The 15,827-nt window shown below is 44.4% G+C and overlaps 1 protein-coding gene and 1 long non-coding RNA gene across 18 annotated transcripts in view; one reads left to right on the top strand and one right to left on the bottom strand.

Moving 5' to 3' along the window:
* Nucleotides 1–15,827, bottom strand: part of HMGA2 (high mobility group AT-hook 2) — a 144,715-nt gene that overhangs the window by 41,338 nt on the left and 87,550 nt on the right. The gene's annotated exons all lie outside the window — the stretch shown is intronic.
* Nucleotides 169–15,827, top strand: part of LOC146403307 (uncharacterized) — an 897,172-nt gene continuing 881,513 nt past the window's right edge. For 2 of the 16 annotated variants that reach the window (XR_014803545.1, XR_014803532.1), the window contains exons 1-4: nt 169–346; nt 3,191–4,484; nt 6,997–7,112; nt 14,383–14,921. This is a non-coding gene — a long non-coding RNA (uncharacterized LOC146403307). Of the gene's footprint in view, nt 347–1,742; nt 4,485–6,996; nt 7,113–7,869; nt 8,460–9,267; nt 9,895–10,347; nt 11,197–11,459; nt 11,658–12,280; nt 12,322–12,390; nt 12,472–13,317; nt 15,757–15,827 lie in introns of those variants that run through there. The other 14 variants (XR_014803533.1, XR_014803536.1, XR_014803531.1 and 11 more) reach the window with 14 other exon arrangements.

Below are 15,827 nucleotides of genomic sequence, written 5' to 3'. Positions count from 1 at the left end.
GCTGCAGTGAAAGCCAGGTTTGCTTGCCAAGCCGCCTGGGTGAGGCTAGTTCTGCACAGGGGTGGGGATGGGCCCCAGACACATGTTTTAATCTTTTGTAAACAGTCTCTGAAGGAATAAGGTGGTGATCGGGGCTGTGCCCTTTAACTGGCCTCCAAGACTGAGTGAGAGCACACGGAGAAGGCCTTTCCAAAGTGCAACAGACCTTTTCTATGGTGCTATTTACAAACCAAACAAGGTTGAAGATAGATTACTTCCTGCCATCCAGCTCACAGGAAAGAAGCACTTCGCTCAGGTATAGGATATACATCAAGGAACAAAGGAGCTGCGGACAGCATCTCATCTTGTAAGCATTCAACTCTATTGAGGTGTCTGATATATTTTATTCTGAAAATAGTCCATGTTTTATCCGCTTTTCTTGAGTGTGTCATTTCTCTCTTCTTTCCTCTCATCCTTTTCCATCTTTCATGCTCCTCCTCCCTCCCCAGTTCTTAATACCATTTAAGAAAACCTGCTCTTTCCTGCTATATACCCCATGCTTTCATAGGTAGTATTTAAAGCAACCTATATCTTGACACATTAGAAAAAGTCATACAGGAGTTCCCGTCGTGGCGCACGCAGCAGAAACGAATCCGACTAGGAACCATGAGGTTGTGGGTTCGATCCCTGGCCTCGATCAGTGGGTTAAGGAGCTGTGGTATAGGTCACAGACGTGGCTCGGATCCTGCGTTGCTGTGGCTCTGGCGTAGGCCAGTAGCTACAGCTCCGATTAGACCCCTAGCCTTCAAACCTCCAAGTGCGGCCCTAAAAAAGGACAAAAGACCGAAAAAAAAAAGAAAGAAAAAAAGAAAAATTCATTCAATGGATTTGTGATTTTATCTGGGTAAAGGCAAACTAGTTTAATCAATTGTTTTTCTCCACCGAGTTGACTGCTACCCTCTTTAAAGTGCAGACTTAGAGTTCCCTGGTGGCTCAGTGAGTAAGGATCTGGTGTTGTCACTGCTGTGGCACAGGTTCACATGCTGTGGCTTGGGAACTTCTACATGCCACAGGCTTGGTCAAATAAAATAAAATAAAATATAGAGTTATTTGCAGTTGAATTTAGTTTAAAACTGAGTAGAAATGGGCATTCTTTGAAGTCCTTGATGTAAGGTACCTGGAGTTATCTTTCTGTGCAAATTAGCTACTTGAATATGCATATCTTGAGAAAAGATCAAGTGGATAAGTTTTTTAAAAATGTTTAAAACAAAGGTAAGTTTATAGACGTCTTTAAAATTAGCTTTCTTTCATCTTCAAAGATGAAAGTTACTTAAATTTTGTAGTCATGCTACACATAGTGTAAAAAAATGACACGTGTTAAAGACACAACACTACAATGTGAGAACAGAAGGCAGAGGTAGTTTTGCTAATGAGAGAAATGGTTCCACAAACTGGCTGAAACAATACCTTTATCTAAGAAGAGGTTTCGAGAGCAAAAAGATGCAGAATGCAGACGCACTATCCAAATACCTATCCAAAATGTTGGCCGATTCCCTGGATATTTTAGTTCAGAATCTGTAAGTCTGCTGCACAAAGACTGCATGAAAACGGTGAAATGATTGTAAAATAGAAATCTTAAAGGAAATGAAAAAGAATCCATTGTTTCGTTTGAAGAAGATCAGGATGGATGGTGGGGACTTAAAAGAGCTGTTTTGGGGATACGTATATAGGAGAGAGACTAATAAGCCTTTCTCTTCCATGAGTGCCAATCAGGAGATATTTGCATTCTGGCTAGCTGAAAGCATGACGACCTAGCCATCAAGACTCTGGCTTCTAACTCATTTTCTGCTTCTAACTGGCTATGAGATCTTGGGCCAGTGGAAATCTAGAGAGTTCAAGATTTTCCAGGATCTCCATCTCAAATTGAGACGTTCGGTCTTCGCCTTCTTCAACACTGAACAAATCACCAGTTCGGTCTACAACCTGGCCACTTAGAAGTGAAGCGACCTCTTTTCCAGCGTGGCCCATGCATCTGGCAGCAAAAATGAACCCCCAACAGAGGCAAAATGAGAGCTCCAAGGCAAACAGTCTGGGGTGGAGCAGTAAGTCCTCTTTTCAGAAAGCTGGGATCCCTTCCTCGAGCCTGGTGTGATCACGAGTTGGAGCTCTGAGAATTGCACTGCAGAAAACGCTTTTGGTTTGCCCACCATGGATGGAATAAACTCAGTTCCTACAAGTATAGCGATTAATGGGCACCTGTGAGGATCCCGCTCTGAGGAAGAAAGGGGCCATTTTGTGCAAACATTCCCGGGCTGGAACTCAGGCTGGTTTGAAAAGGATGTTAAGTTGTACTTTTAAAATGCGTGACAGGAGTTCCCGTCGTGGCCCAGTGGCAACGAATCCGACTAGGAACCATGAGGTTGCGGGTTCAATCCCTGGCCTTGCTCAGTGGGTTGAGGATCCGGCATTGCTGTGAGCTGTGGTGTGTAGGTCGCAGACTCGGCTTGGATCTGGCGTGGCTGTGGCTGTGGTGTAGGCCGGCAGCAACAGCTCCGACTGGACCCCTAGCCTGGGAACTTCCGTATGCCGTGGGTGCGCCCCTCAAAAGACAAAAACAAAACAAAACAAAACAAAAACAAACAGAAAAAAAGGAGTGATAAACCTCCCATGTGTTGAAAGAAGGCCATTAAACACTGCAACGCCTCCTCCTTCAAAAAAAAAAAAAAAAAAAAGCAACATCTAAGCCTTTTGCCTAGGAGCCTGCATATCCTTCCTACATTACATTTGAGTAGCAAGAAGAAGCCGGTGTATTTCACAGTTAACAAGGATCAACGTAGCCATGCAGGAGATTCCGTGCAAAACATTTTTTTGCCCCCTTTCCTTGAATGGACACAGGGGTGCTTCTGGAATTGGAGGTTGCGTTTTTCTTGCCAGATACCTCCCTCTGAGCCGAGTGTGTGTTGGGAAACAGCTGAAGGAATGTCTTGCTGAATGTTTCATGTGACAATGAGAGCGTTTCAGAGTTTCCTGCTGCTGGTGGTGCTCCCGCTAACCCCTCCTTTGTGATCTTAGCAGTTAACGAGACTGTAAACCAGCATCTGAGCTGATTGAATGCAGGTTTAAAGGGCAAAAGAAAACGGTGGTTGTCTCATGATTAAATGACTTTTTTCCCCCCTGAAATTGCTGAACATTGAAGTTGTTTTATTTTCAGGTTTAAATCAATGGACATGAAGATGCAAACGTGCATTCAGGCCGGAATAGAACTTCATCGCGCCATCATGCTCAGGGGGAGAACTGCTTCTATTACTTTAAAAACTTGACTTTGCAAACCAGCCTCGAAAGCCTCTGTTCCCCCATCTCCCCCTGCCTCCCATGCATTAATTCTATGGAGACAAAGTTAAACGCATAATTTGTAAAACTATTGAGAAGTAAACTTCTGGTTCCACCGTAACTGGGAGTAGGTGCCAAATGAAGATAAATCTTTCCCGGGGTAGGAAGCCCCACACTGTTTAGAAAACAATTCTGAGACTTGGCCACTGTTGACACTGATTGCAGGCTCACGCCACCACGGGCACGACGGCCGCTCTCACACAAGGCTTTCAGGGGCAGGGTTAACACTTTTCAAAAATCACTGGCTTCCCAAATAAATACGGTGATTTAGTGGAGATTTTGATTGTCTTGGGGGGGGGGTGTCCCTGAGAGCAGAAGCTTTCATTCATCTCTAAGCAGGTGTGTAATGAGAATAGAGGCTGTGTTGATAAGAGAACCCTAGGAGTGGGTAATATATTATCCTCTGTAATTTCTTCCCAAAATAGACTTAATGGGAAGAGGATGCATAATCTACCGCTTCTCAAAGGAAGCGTTCTCCAAGACAACAGAAGCAGTCATTCTAAAAACAGCTTTATGGCTCTTCAGTCAATAGCTCTATTTTCTTCCCTTTCACAACTTCCTCCCTTCTACAACGTCAGAATGCATGTGTGGACACACACATTCACATCTCCTGCACACACAACTGAAAACGCCCCGGAGATCTGCGTCTTCCCACTCATTGAAAATTGAAGTCATTTATGGGATGCAGTTGAACCCGAGTACTTTACAATGTTTTGCATGTAATTTCATTTGCCCTCCACATCTGATGGTGAAGAACCATGAATTGGCTTTGGGTGAAATTCAGTTCAAGGAGCAATTACTAAGTACCCTTCTATGAAGTCTTGTATTCGACTCGAAGACAAGTAAGGGTTCCTGAAATAGGACGAGAGGGCAAGCGGTACATGTCCCTGAAGTTCAGGAGCAGAATCTGAACTCTGGCGTCCACACTGCTGATTATCCATCCTCATCACCCACCTAAATTACAAGGCAGATTCCTTGCCAAGGTGTCGGAAATGAAATCTCCTTGCTCTCCCTGCGATGTTTTCCTTAGCTGTATTTCACAAGCCACAAGACTGTTTTCTCCTGCTCAGGGCCAACCAGATCCGTCTCAGAAGAGAAGCAACCCAAAAGTTGAGGTAGGTGTTGAATTTGTCAAATTTGGAAGATGTTTTCCCTTGAGTGCAAAAAGGTATCGAAGAGTCTCAGGCTAGGCAACAAAAGACTCTAACTGAAACCTAGTACATTTATAATCGAAATGATAGAAAAAAAAAACCCACTTTGGAGCCATTTATAATTAGTGAAAAGAGTTAACATTTTACAAGAAATAATTTTGAAGTTCATCTTGAAACTTGACATTTGAGGAATACCAGATTTTAATAAAAGGCAGTGAATGGAAACTTTTGAGGAGGGTCTGAAGGGGAGCTTCCAGGCATTTTCAAGGGTTGGAGATTAATGGCATTCTTTCTTTATTCCATTAAATTTTACCTCAAAACATATGGTTTCTTTCTTCTCTGATACGTATATTGCCCGGGCCACTCCAGCAATATGACAAAATGGTAGACGGGGCGTGGAAGAAAATGGGAATGTTTTGAAAGAACTTGAAAGAGTTGGAAGAGAGAGGGAAAAGGAAAGTAAATCAGGCACCTGTATGAATGAAAATACATGTGAGGAGCGTCTCCTGAGCCAGAAAGGCAGGAAGAATCTCTGAGCTACCGAGACTCCCAGTCCACAGCAAAGTACCCTCTGCTAGAGATTGAATAGATACTTTATTTAGAGGGACCTCTGAGGGTGTGTGTGTGTGTGTGTGTGTGTGTGTGTGTGTGTGTGTGTTGTGGGAGGCTGAGCCAAGACAGAGAACAACTGTGGCTTGCAACCACAGGACATGTACGTAGTTCGGGTACCGTCCAGGAATTAACATGTTGGAGAAACTGGAGAGGATTTTCAAATGTAGGAAAAAGAACAATGGGATGAGGAGCAGGTCAGACTGAAGCTATAGGAACATAATTTTATACTTAAAGTTTCACATTAAAAGTTTAAAATTAAATTGGAAGCGAAGAACGTAAAAACGAGCTTCACTAACACGCAGGGGCGTAAGAGGCGGGCGAAGCTTCCACTGCCCCGAATAAACCAAGACAAAAGGCACCTTAATTACAGCAGGAGAAATGGTAGTTACTATTAAGCAGTACCTTCCCAAGGTAGACTGGGGTTGCCTCTGGGAAGAGCTTTCTTAGGCATGTGAGACTCTTGGCTTCTCTGGAGCTCCCATTCGAGGCCATAAAATGGCCCTTCTATTGGTGTCCTAACACACTTAGTCCTGATTCCCCCTGGAACATGCAGGAGCTTAAGGTATTCAGCAGGCTCTTCAGCATCACGACCTATTTTGTTTGACTAGTTCAGGGCTAGAGCCCAGGACAGGACCAGCTTATTCCCTGGAAGCCAGGGACCTGACCGGGACCTGTGTGTAATACAGGGAAGCCCATCGTGGGTGCCCAGGGCTCCTCCCTCCGAGAACCCTCCCACTTCCCCTTCCCCCTCAGACCATCCATTGGCATAAACGATAAGGACAGAGGCACGCTGGTTGGTAAGAAGGGACCAGGATCTTGTCCTCTCATTCCTTGCGGAGCCTTCTTCTAAATATGGCCATAGGGAAATTTTGGCTCCTCTTTTACTGAAGCCAAACTGACAATGAACTCAGCCAGTGGCGCAAGCTGCCCATTATTTCAGGACACACCAATGACTGAGGACCAGCAGTTTCCTCTCACTTCCAACTGGAGAATCAAAGAAGCAGTCAGACCTTTCCCAAGGCCACACGGTCAGAAGGAGAACTGGATCTAAAATACACATTTTGAAAAACTGCATTTTCCTCATCTTTTTTTTTTTCTCCCTCGATCATTTCTTACTATATTTTAGTAGACCCTTGATGTTTCTGAGGATTTGGCAACCCGCCAAATTCAGTCTCTAAATCTGGGAAACCAGGAAATACTTTGCTCAGGTTTGGAGATTTCTCTTAAAGCTGTACTACTATCCAGCGGCAAGGCTTTCCTGTGGGAGAGATTAATTCCCTCTCCAGATTTACCCAGGAGTCATCTCTCACTTGATGGCATTTTCACAATGAAACTGAAACAACTGTCTAATCTCCTAAAGAGAGTGACTATGTAAACTCCAATTAGGGAATAACCAGGTCACATTTCGATGGGACTGGCTCATTCTTTTTTATGGCTGAATAGTATTCCATTGTGTGTGTGTGTGTGTGTGTGTGTGTGTGTGTGTGTGTGTGTGTGTCTGTGTGTGTGTGTCTGTGTGCTTACACAGATACAGGAAAAGGGGAAGGCCAATGGAATGAGAAAGTTAAATGCTAGTTGACACCAAAGCATCTGTTTTCTGAAATTAAATTACACCAGAGCCAACACTCTGGTTTCTAAAAAAGGGTAATCCCATACAACCGTGCCCAACGTTCAGCCCACCCTCCACCCCTCAAGCTGTCCTCCCAGGCTGGGTGTTGCACCTGCTGAGAGTGGATACCTTTTCATAATTTGCTCAAGGAAGCCCCATGGGGAAGCAGTGAAACTGCATCCCGGGGTTCATCTAGACCTGAGGTGGAAACCTAGGGATGAGTAACTAACTGCGTGTTCTGAAATGATGTGACAGATGGCTGACAGGTCATATGTCAGAGACAGCCACAAAGAAGCCACAGAGAGGTAACCTGGGAAGTTCTTCAAGGTGAAAATGAGATCAGGAGCTACCCTGGACTCCTCCAAGGCCAAGTAAGTAACTCTTTTTGGCTACTGTTTCCTTAGGATGTTCTCTTTTCAGAACTGGTTCTTGGAATTAGCCTGTCCATGTGGATATAGCATCAGAGGGCACATGGGCATATGAAAATGGTATGAATACCTCAGAGGAGAGCTAGTGATAAAATAGTAAATGGGGGGGGGGAATGTTTTAAGGGGATGGGTAAGCAGAACTGTTTCAAATTCTTTTTTTTTTCTTCCTTAAGGGCTGTACCTGTGGCATATGAAAGTTCCCAGGCTAGGAGTAAAGTTGGAGCTGCAGTTCTAGGCCTACTCCAGAACCACAGCCACACTGGATCTGAGCTGCCTCTGTGACCTATGCTGTACTGTGCAGACAACACCAGATCTTTAACCCACTGATCGCGGCCAGGGATCGAACCCGCATCCTCATGGATACTGTGTCAGATTCTTAACCTGTTGAGTCCTAACGGGAACTCCAACTATTTCAAATTCTTAACACTGTGGTCAATCCTAGGCTCCGCAACTAGTAGGAAATGGGGACTTGATGAGAAGAGAGTCGCAAAGAGAGGGAGAGGGAATTAATATGTATCAGAGCATTGATTACACATTAGAAATGTTACACGCATCATCAGTTCTGACAAGGTCTATGGGCGGTAGGTCCCATGAACCCCACCTGACAGATGGGGAAACTGCAGTTCAGAGAAGTTAGGCACTCTGAGTCCCATGGCCCAGATGCAAGCCCAGGTCTAACTACAAAGCCCAATTCTTTCAGTGACCCCATGCTGCTTATTAAGAGGCTGAACTGTGTGCCTGATGAGATGAAGTTACAAAGGACGTTCTAGACCAAAAAGACTGAAAAGTGATATCACGTATTCGAAGTCACATCTAGAAAGGGCGGACCTGAAGGATGGCAGCCAGCTATCTTGAAACTTATTCTGAAGGAATCAGAACAGAAAATGGGCTTCAACAGCAACATGCAAAAAAAGCTTCCTTCTCAGAAGGGTCGCCTGTCCTGGTGTTAGTGGCTGAGGAACACTGTGGAATCTTCTTCCTGTGCAGAGGTCAAGATGACCAACCCTGGGGAGAAGATGCAAAGTGGGGCTTGTTTAACACAGAGGCAACCACTGCAGGAGGTCACTGGGGAGAAGGAAGAGAAGCAAAACTGCCATGCAAAACACATAAAACTGCCACGCAAAACACACAAAATAGCAGAAGGAATGGAGGAAGAGAAGAAATGCTGAATGGGGGAAAAAACAAAAACGAAGAGAAGCATGATTATAAATAATGAAAACACTTGGTTTAATAATGTCTGGTCTAACTATCTTTGTAGATCTAAGTCCTACAGCCTCCCCTTCTCTGAAGGTATTTGCAAGCAATATAGATTTTAATCTGAACGGAAGAATTTAAGTGTGGTCCTTCCTACCTTAGAGCAGGAATCTATAAGTGCTGAATGATCACCATAGAGGTTTTGGTAATCGTCAGAGCAGTTTATATTTTTACTTTACGTTTATTTATTTATTTATTTGTCTTTTTTTTTTTTTTTTTTTTGCCATTCCTTGGGCTGCTCTCACGGCATAAGGAGGTTCCCAGGCTAGGGGTCAAATTGGAGCTGTAGCCGCTGGCCTACACCAGAGGCACAGCCACACAGGATCCGAGCCACGTCTGCGATCTACACCACAGCTCACAGCAACGCCGGATCGTTAACCCACTGAGCCAGGCCAGGGATCGAACCCGCAACCTCATGGTTCCTAGTTGGATTCATTAACCACTGAGCTGCAATGGGAACTCCTATTTTTATTTTACATTTATATGCATTTACTGGTAATCTCGTTTTAAAAATCAAATGCCCTTTCATTTTCCCCTATAAATTAGGCTACATCATCCTATGACAATTTATGTTGTTAGACTTACGTGAACAGTGGCCCAGAGAGTCTGAAGGACTTATCTAGTTAATAACTGACAGAGGAGTTCCCTTCGTGGCTCAGAAGTTAACGAACCTGACTAGGATCCATGAGGATGCAGGTTCGATCCCTGGGCCTTGCTCAGTGGGTTAGGGATCCAGCATTGCCGTGAGCGGTATGTAGGTTGCAGACGAGGGGCTCAGATCCCGAGTGGTTGTGGCTGTGGCTGTGGCGTAGGCTGGCAGCTATAGGTCCAATTTGACTCCTAGTCTGGGAACCTCCATATGCCTTGAGGGTGCGGCCCTAAAATAGCAAAAAAAAAAAAAAACCCAAAAAACAAGAACTCACAAAACCCCAAAACCAAAAACCTGACAGAACTACGACTTGACATGAAGTTCTTAAAGGAATCCCCCATCCAGAATTCTTTCCAGAATCTAAACCTGTGTTTTCAAACACATTCAGGAGGTTGGCAGTCAATCCTACCACCTCAGCGTGTTCCCTTCACTTCGAGGTGAATCACTTGTCAACTCTAGGGACTGCTTGTGAGGATGGCAGAAAGACTGTTAAAGAAAACCGAGCATGCAGAGTAAGGGAGCGATAAAAAGGAGCCACGTGCCTAGGACACCCACGTCCTGCTACAGACACAGTGATGAGACCAGCTCTTGCTGATGGTTCTAGAGTGGGAAGCGGTATCTAAAAGCTTTTGTGCTTTAGGCTTCAGAGGCCCGCTGTGAAGGCTGAACCCAGGAAACATTCTTTCCTCCATTTGTTTATTCATTCGTTGATTCACATTTGAAACAGATGAGGTCATAATTTTTTATCTCTTTTTGTGCAGCTCTGAAAATTTTGAAAGTGATGTAGTCTCTGGAGAAATAAATGACAAAATACACACAAAACTTCTCGAGTTCACTTTTAACATTTTAAAAAGTTTTCTGTGTTTAGTTTACCAAAATAATATGTAGAAACTTAAAGACATTTTGGAACATTTATTATTTACCTTAAGGATCATTCTGGGAAATGTGGTAAGCATTGCACTTAGAGGAGGGTTTGGGATTACAAAAAGAACACAAATAGAAAAACCCATGGGAAGAAAGTCTAGTTACGGATAATAAATTTTAAGGGCACTATGGTGTCTAAGTTAGAAAGAACCAGTCTGAAGCCCTGATTTATACTAGAGACTCCATGTAATGTAGTATCTCCACATGTAGCTATATCCAGATCCATAAAGATTGGAATTCAGCATAGAGACTCCACCATAATGGCCTCATTCCTGTTGGGCCATGCTTGTAAAATAATTTCAAGCATGAAATGGTTGATAAACATTGAGCTTAATGTGGTGAATCCCACAGCTTGGATATTTAACAAGATGGAGCCTTCACCGCGGTGTGGTGTTATTTCTACCCTGATGCCCTGGTCTTCAAGGGAAGCAAGGAAGCTACAGGGTAAGGGAGAGCCCATGGCTACAGGTAGGATGAGGATGGTAAGGGGTCTCCAATGACATTGTCTGATATGATCGGAATGCAAACAAGCAAGTGCTCACGAGGAGACCTGGCTTTAGGGAGGGGCCCCGTTAGTGGAACCGACCCTGAGAAGGGAACAAGCGAAGCAGACAGCTTAGAGCCTCTGACCCAGCCCTGCTGCCTGCATCCTAATCTTGCTCTCATTGCACGGCTTTCCCTGGAGCTCTGCCAAGCAAGGAGCCAACAGAGGCGCTGCTCTGTTGAGCAGAGGAGGGGACGGTAACTACCCCATCACCTGCTTCCGGGGAAAGGGTGAGAGCATATTAAGGTTTTTAGAAGTCTGATCCTCCCAACAAGCAGCCCCATTATTAAGCTATCCTTTTATCTAAAACCAACTTTAAAGTCAAGTGATAGATATAGCCTGTCTGCTATCCCAACCTTTGAATATCTGTTTTTCCAACAACAGAAACCAGCTCTTTCCCAGATGGACCTAAACATTTAAGCATGGAAGCATCTTCTAAACCTGCTTGTGGCTTAAGCTTGTTAATATAAGTCTTCATAGCATTCCAAGCGATTTGGACATACACAGTCTTGTTTGGAAATAAAGACTTGAGTTTCTATTTGATACACATCCCTTTTTAAGCCGAGAAAATATATGTCATTCTTCTGAAGCCTTATCTCTCTGTCTCTTTTTAAAAATTTGTTACGGCTACTCCCGTGGCATATGAAAATTCTCAGGCTAAAGGTTGAATTGGAGCTGCAGCTACTGGTCTATGCCACAGCCACAGCAATGCCGGATCTAAGCCACATCTGTGACCTACACTGCAGCTTGTGGCAATGCTAGATCCTTAACCAACTGAGTGAGGCCAGGGATCAAATTCGAATCCCCATGCTGGGTTCTTAACCTGCTGAGCCACAGCAGAAACTCCTGAAGCCTTATCTCTCTCTCTTTTTTTTAATTATTATTTAAATTTTTTTTTTTTTGTCTTTTGTCTTTTTAGGGCCGCACCTTCGGCATATGGAGGTTCCCAGGCTAGGGGTCCAATCTGAGCTATAGCTGCCAGCCTACACCACAGCCACAGCAACATGGGATCCAAGCTGCGTCTGCAACCCACACCACAGCTCACAGAAATGCTGGATCCCTAACCCACTGAGCAGGGCCCAGGGATCAAACCTGCATCCTCGTGGATCCTAGTCAGGTTCGTTAACCACTGAGCCATGAAGGGAACTCCCTGAAGCCTTATCTCTTAATGCTATTAACTCATGAGTGTCCTGGTCATTGTTACAGAATCTGGTGGGGGCTCCGATGCTGCCAGGAATGCACTTAAGTGGGGCTTGGAGCTTTATGAAAGGCTGAAAATCAGGTCTCTTAGCCACTGACATTCAGTGACTACTAATTGCTACTTCTGAGTCTATGCAGTTGAAAAACTTAAGAGCTGAATTTGGGCCCTTTGAATTCAGTCAAACCATGGAACAAACGGTACTTAGCCATTTTTAAGGAAGCATGTAAGAAACGAAAAGAAACAGAGGTGTGTATTTCAGTTTGAGTTGGAAAGTGCTCATAGGAGTAATTGTAAAAAGGGAAAAAGGAAGAAACTAAAAATGGCCCAGGATCTGGTCCCCAAAGTTCCTATCTGAAGTTATCCATGGAAAATCAGAGACCACAGAAGAGGGTCAGACAGAAATGCATAGAGGAGCAAAGGGAAAACTGCAATTCTTTTGTAGAATTATTAACTGTATGTGTTTATATGCATGGCTAAAGTTATATAAAACATCTTATTCAATAATCTGTAAAGTTGAGACAATCGTTTCTCTTTTACAGCAGTGAAACCTGAGTAAGATGTCCAGATTTTTAAGTAAGAGGTAAGAGGTTTAACACGGTACTTCAGTAAGTGGTCACTCTTGGTCATAATGGTAATATCTGACTTCTAGAGAGGATATTTGGATTACTGGACAAAAAAGATTCGGAGAGAGTGTCTGTCCCTGGTGATGGTGGCCTGGCCTATGAGGATGGTAAGACAATGACTGAATTCAAAGGTGAAGGAGAGGCCCCTTCCTCCCCCTGGGAGCAGAAAAGGAGCATCCTTTCATCTGTGTTGTCCCATGGACAGACTGTGGCCTGAGTGTGACAATGTAAGACCCATCTGGGGAACAAAGGGGAGAAAGGGACAGGAGCCTACTTTTATAGCTTCTCTAGTCGTCCCTCCCCGCCTCCTTCTGTCTCTCTCCTTTCTGGGTCTCTACATCTCGTCGATACATTCTCTTTTGTAGAATCTTTTTGTACTTCGTACTATCTCTTTTTGGTCCCAGTGAAAGTGTTTCTCCTACACATTCAGCATGCCAGACAACATATTGGCAGGGATCTCACATGCCAGAACCACGGGGGCCCAGGGGGCTGACCACGGAGCTTCAGGGAGGCCCATCCGGGCATCACTGAAGGTGTGAATGCATTTGGAAGGCCGCAGCTCTCCATCTGAATACTTGGGTGGGCATCTGCTCCTGCCACGTGGCTCAAGTCTAACATCTTGGTCCTTTAAGGAGGGTATAAAATTTTGTGCAACAGATTTACAAACACGGAGATTATGTTCCCATATCCCTGCCCAAGGATGTCCTACTCCTAAATTCACGTCTATGTAAGCACAACAGAGTCATGACATCTTATCTTTGTTATCATTCTTTTTTTGGTGGGGGAGGGGGGTGTTTCTAAATTGACTTATTCAGATGATGGCATGTCTTTCCCACATCACCATAGTCAGGTACCGCCTCAGTACCACCTGGCTTTAGATAGTTTTATTTGTTTTGGTTTTTTTGGTCTTTTGTCTTTTTAGGGTCATACCCACCGCATATGGAAGTTCCCAGGCTAGGGGTTGAATAGGAGCTAGAGCCGCCAGCCTACACCACAGCTACAGTCACTTGGGATCCAAGCCTCATCTGCAACCTACATCACAGCTCACGGCAACGCCAGATCCTTAACCCACTAAGCAAGGCCAGGGATCGAACCTGCGTCCTCACGGACACTAGTCAGGTTCGTTAACCGCTGAGCCACGACAGGAACTCCGTGGCTTGAGACAGTTTTCATTTTCAAGTTAACCGGAGACAACACAGGACTTTTGAACTTGTCTTACATACCAATGCAAAATTCAAAATATGCCTGTCAAGAGATTAAATAGAAATTAGGGATGCTAAGTATCCCATATTACAGGAACAAACCAAAGTTTAAAACAAAAAGCAACCCATAGTTTAAATTTCCTTCCTGCAGGGCAGGCTACACCTTACATCCTCTTAAATTCCACAGGTAATATAATTTATACTAAATGGGACAGGTCCCAGCAGAAATCTGTACAGGCGCCAGGCAAAACAATTACTTTGATGTGCTCTTTTGAAAGTATTGTAGCTTCTAGGTTCAGGGTTTACATGCAAACAAATAGTAGAAGAGGTAAATGTCCTCTCTGCTATTAAAATTATTAAATTGCTAACATGTAATTACTGAGTGTAATACCCAAACAAAACTAATCTATTTACTTACTGTTTTTTAAAGAATTCATCAACAGTTAAAAAGTAAGAAAAATTAAACTCAGACAGTCTAAGAGTTTGCTAAGCTACAGTTTCCTAGAAAAGAAAGCAAAACAAATCTTCTGCCAGCGGATGTGTTCAGAACTAAACCTTTTTAAGATGATGGCAGGATATATGTTGTAAAGGCAATTACAGTGGAATTCAGGTGGGGCCAAAGTACATCAAGATTACAGTTTTGTAACAAAAAGCCTTTTGCTGTAGTTTGACCACGTTGCAGGAAGTCCTCAACCTACACAGGAGCTGGCTTCCAAAAGTCTGTTGGTAGACTGACTGGAAAGCAGAATCTGCTTTCTTATTGAAGTTATGACAGTTAAAAACAGAAGCATTTATTAAGTTCGTGTTTGCTGCCAGGTACGTGGCTGAAGATGAACGTCCCCTTGAGGCACAGACAGATGCACCGTCAAGCAGCTGCAAGGCGGTGACCTTGAGCCGGAGGAGGTGCTTCGGATGAACCAAGAGAGGAAAGTCTAAGACTACCTCCGGCAACAGCGGAGATGAGAGTCATCCGTGCTGAGATCGGAAAGAGGGGAAGAAGAAAGAGAAAGCCAATGGGCAGGAAAGACAAGAGATGTGGCAAGACGAAAAATGGAGACACCCAGAGAACAGGAGCTTAACAAGAGGAATACATAAGCGATCGCACAGAACCGAGAATGGAGAGACTGAAGGCTAGACCTCCACGGGTGTGCGAGAACCCATGTTGGAAGGGACAGCTCGTGGCTCAGGCCGACTGTTTCCTGGGCCTGTTCTTGAGGAGCAAGAGGAAGTCTGGGTCGTACACAGGCTGCCATGTGTGTAGGTACTGGCTCCTTCCGAGTCAGGCATGGGTCATCCAGAGAGCCTTTCATACCACTGCATAACGCACCCTAAAAAGCAGGTGCGTGCCCACAAACGTAAGTATACCAAATCTTGCCAAATTCTTAGTCCTCTTGATTGTCTCATGTGACCTTTTTCCTCCACAAGGAGAGCATGGAGTTTCTTCTAAATGCTTCATGGGACGATTCCATAGATACTGCGATGGTCTGAATGTGCCCCATGCCTCCAATAGCTACATTGAAATCCTAACTCCCAAAATAATGGTGTTAGGAGGGAGGCCTTTGTGAGATGATTAGGTCATGAGGCAGGGCCCTCATGAATGGGATTAGTGCTCTTATAAAAGAGGCCCCAGAGTTGCCTTGCCTCTTCCATCACGTGAAGATATAGTGAGAATCAATCTTTCTTTCTTTCTTTCTTTCTTTCTTTCTTTCTTTCTTTCTTTCTTTCTTTCTTTCTTTCTTTCTTTCTTTCTTCCTTCCTTCCTTCCTTCCTTCCTTCCTTTCTTTCTTCCAAGGGCTGCAACAGGCTAGGGATGGGAGCTACAGCTGCCAGCCTACACCATAGCCACATCTTCGGCACACAACTTGCAGCAATGCCAGATCCTTAACCCACTGAGTGAGGCCAGGGATTGAACCTGCATCCTCATGGATAATAGTTGGGCTCTTAACCCACTGAGCGACAACGGGAATTCCAACAATGAGAAATCTACAACCTGGGAGAGGTTGAAAGAGGGTCTCCCCCTGACCATGGTGGCGCCCCGCCACAGCTTCTGGAACTGTGAGAGCTACATTTCTGATGTTTATAAGTGACCGAGACTGTGTTATATCAACACAAATGGGGTTAAGACAGGTAGGGCGAAGACAGACTCATTTTTTTTTTTTTTTTTTTTTTTGTCTCTTTGCCTTTTCAAGGGCCACTCCCGTGGCATATGGAGGTTCCCAGGCTAGAGGTCGAATCAGAGCTGTAACTGCCAGCCTACACCA

The sequence above is a fragment of the Sus scrofa genome, chromosome 5, assembly GCF_054392235.1.
Source record: "Sus scrofa isolate SSC_HxYL_T2T_F1_AM1 chromosome 5, Sscrofa_HxYL_maternal_Yorkshire_Landrace_v2.0, whole genome shotgun sequence".
Classification (NCBI taxonomy): Eukaryota; Metazoa; Chordata; class Mammalia; order Artiodactyla; family Suidae; genus Sus; species Sus scrofa.
The sequence above is the reverse complement of the archived record's forward strand: the minus strand, read 5'-3'. Positions and strand labels throughout refer to the sequence as shown.